The sequence below is a fragment of the Daucus carota genome, chromosome 9 (genome assembly GCF_001625215.2).
Source record: "Daucus carota subsp. sativus chromosome 9, DH1 v3.0, whole genome shotgun sequence".
NCBI classification, from domain to species: Eukaryota; Viridiplantae; Streptophyta; class Magnoliopsida; order Apiales; family Apiaceae; genus Daucus; species Daucus carota.
The window spans coordinates 9,942,129-9,945,810 of record NC_030389.2 but is presented as its reverse complement, the minus strand read 5'-3'; positions in this window follow the sequence as shown (position 1 = coordinate 9,945,810).

Genomic DNA, 3,682 nt, shown 5'->3' with positions numbered 1-3,682 from the left:
CAAGTCATATTCCGCCGCGAGAAGTTCCTCGAACCCCGGCAACGCCTTGAAATCGACGATCGCCTCCCTACGCACCCTCGCCAACTCAGCCTCCAATGAGCGCACCTTCTCCTGCTCCGCCACGAGCTCCGCCTCCACCTTCCTAAATTGCTCGAAATTGGCGGCTGAGGCTTCAAAGTATCGATCGTGGTTGCGTTCCGCAATCGTCTTCTCCGCCCTCACCGCTTTCAGGTTGTGGACGGCGGCCTGAAGATAGGTGTTCATCTGCAAAAGATGAACGGAAAATTTTTAAGTCAGAAATTTCCTAAGGAAAAGAAAGAAAGTTTCTAAATTTAAAAAAAGGGTGATTTGGGCCTTACCGTGGTCACGGCTTGGGCCCCCAGCATTTCGATCTGTAGATCGTCTGAGGACTCGACCACATGGGCCCGGTTGCGGGGGGTTACGACGTTCTTGGACCACTCAGTGGCGGCTCGAGCATCTCCCACAATGGTGTCCTTATTTAAAAGGCCCCATTGGACCACATACGGGCTTGGATCTTCATCCACAACCGTGGGCTTAGGTGTCAAAAAGGCCGGGATCTTCTCCACGGCCTCCTGGGCCCCATGCTTTCTGGGCCTCTTGACCCTTTGGACCTCGGCCGGCACAACCTTTGTTGCGGCCTTCTCCCTCTTCGCGAAAACCGTGCCAATCTTTCTTGGGCTGCAAACGTCAAACAAAGAAATAGTTAGAATGTATAACCAAAATAAACAAATGCATAAGGCCCAGAAATTAAGAGAAAAAAGGGAAATACCCTCAGGGCCCAAATTGCTTAACCCATGTTTCTGGAGCGAAGCCTCAGAAACGAGCATGGTGCAATGGTGGAGGCAATCCCCGGTCAAAATTGTGATTGCGGCTTCTTCCTCCACCCCCAATTTTAAGGACCTAACAGGCCCATCTTCAGCTTTGCTAAAGTCCGAATAAAAATAATCGGCCCTATTCCCATCATTTAAATAAAGATAAAACCACTGTTTTTTCAATAGGGAAGGGAAACAGGGACCGTTCCCGAAACAAAGATGCTACGAGCCAAGGTCTTATACTGGATCTTGACCCAACCCTCGTCATTGGGCGCGTTACCGAATTTGAACAAATATCTAAAAACGGATACACTAGGCTCGATACCGTGTTTTTTACACTAGACCGAAAAATAATAAATAAATTTCCAGCCATTGGGTTGAAGTTGGGTTGGGCAAACACGGGCCTCGGCCAAAAGCCTGAATACGAAAGGAGGGGGGGTAACCTTAAACCCGCATAAAAAGTTTCTTTATATATTCTAATGGCCTTAGGTTTTGGGTAGCAAGCCCGGTCATTTGGGCCTGGGGCCTCAACCCTATAAGGCCCATTGATGCCAAAAAGATATGCTATGGCATCAACGTCCTTTTGATCATATTTGGAAGGATATTTGTATGCATCTAAATGAAGTAAATTTGGAAAATCTTGGCCAAATTCAGAATGCAAGTCGCGAAGAGAAAAAACGCTTGCATGAACAAGAGATTTTTTACCTCGATTGGCCCTAGATCGAGCCGCAGGAGGCTGGGAAAGCTGGGATTGCTGTGATGATGAAGAATCCGCCATTGATCTTCAAAGAAAGGAAGGCTGAAACCCAGAAATTGATGAAGAGGGATGAAGATTGATCGGAACCTGGGAAAATCTTTGAAGATCGCCCAGAAACTGGAAAAAGCCTTGAATATCGGCCGGAAACTGAAAAAAATCTTGAAGATGGCCGGAATCGCGCCTGAGAACTAGCCGAAAAACTCGAGGAAACTAGAGAGTATTTGAGAGTGTTTGAGAGGGTTTTTAGCTCTTGAACTTGGAAACTTTTGTGTGAAATGAGAAATGAAATCTCAAGTCACCCATTATATAGAAAACTCTCAACCGGTAAACCCTAAAATAAACAGGTTACAGCCAGTAAAATGGGTCTTGGGCCGGTCACAAAGCCATGTCATAGGCGGGAAGCCCAAGAATTTGAAAATTCGAACCTATTCCAGAAGGATCTCGAGAATTCTGGGGGACGTTTGAAAAATTAAAGGAAAAATAAGCTATATAGGCCTGACAAGTTATAGACTAAGGCCCACAACATATAACACTACATTACTCCTAAAAGCACGCCCTCTACGCGTGGGAAAGACCACGTCTCCTTGGCGGGGCTACCCACGCCTAGGGCACATTCACTTACTGAGCAACGACATCATTTATTATAAATAAATGATAATTTCAGCATAATAAAATGACTATGTATTCTTGGCGTGGATCGAAACCGTGTTTACTAGGCGGGGCATCACACGCCAAGGAAACATCAACTTCGTCAGCCTGTGACCGGCTATACATAACCACGCCCAGGAAATATATCTCCTAGGCGTGGTAGGAATCATGCCTCCTTGGCGTGGAAAAGCACGCCAAGGAAGTATCGACCTGTTCAGCCTGGACAGGGCTAAAACAATCGCGCCCAGGAGACATGTCTCCTAGGCGTGGTAGAAAGCATGCCTCCTTGGCGTGGCAAGGCACGCCAAGGAAGCAACAACTTGCTCAGCTTTGACAGGCCTGATACAACCATGCCCTGGAGACGTGTCTCCTAGGCATGGTACAATGGATACCTCATTTGCTTTGCTAAGCTCGCCAAGGAAGCATCGAGCTAATCAGCCGTGGCCGGCCATACCATCCACGCCTAGGAAACATGTCTCCTAGGCGTGGCACAACACTTACCTCCTTGGCGTGCCAAAGCATGCCAAGGAAGCATCACACGGACTGGCCCTGACACGTCTAATCTAACCACGCCCAAGAGACATGTCTCCTAGGCGTGGCAGGTTACACGTCTCCTAGGCGTGGCAAGGCATGCCCACGAGACCCCCACAATTGAAGGATGATTCTGATTAATTAAAGAATGATTTATTTCTTTAATTGTATTCTGGAAATTCAATAAACGTGGGAAAATGTATGAAAAAATCCCAAAGATTAGGGAAAATCAAGAAAATTGAGGTTTAATTCTCAATAAATATCTTGGAAAATGCTAAAAGGCTCGAAAAATTCTGAAAAATTGGAATTAAATCACAAAATTCCGATAAAATAGAATTAAGCCTTGAGATAATACGAGGATATCATTTTGGTGAGAAATTCAACAAAGTACGCGGTGTACGACGCTAAGACCTCTATAAACTTCCGATAAATTGCTACGACATTTGTCGAAATTTGGGGGGCAAATGATAGGAGTTGGATTAATTGAGTATTGTGGCCCGATCCAATAAAGGCCCGAGTAACCAGTTTGACCATGTTAAAATCCGCTTCGGCACAGTAACGGTCCATACCAGATATATATGGATCGTGAGATAGATTTAAATGGGCTCGAGGCCTATGATACGACTGACTTTCGTGGATGAACGTCCCGGAGTTCTAGGTGAGTATTAACACCTGAAGATAGGAGTTCTTTCGTATCTGTTGCTCCGAAGCGTACTTTGATACAAAGTCTTGTACATGGAATCATACTTCCATCCGGCTTCTAACTCCGAAGTGCCTATATAAAGGGCTCTACCCCTCATAACTAGAACTATGTTTTGGACTTGATTCTTCTCCAAGCAGAAGATACGTAGGCATCTCGCATCGAGACCAGTCCAAAGCACAAATCGCTCACACCCCTCGTTTTTTGTTCCAT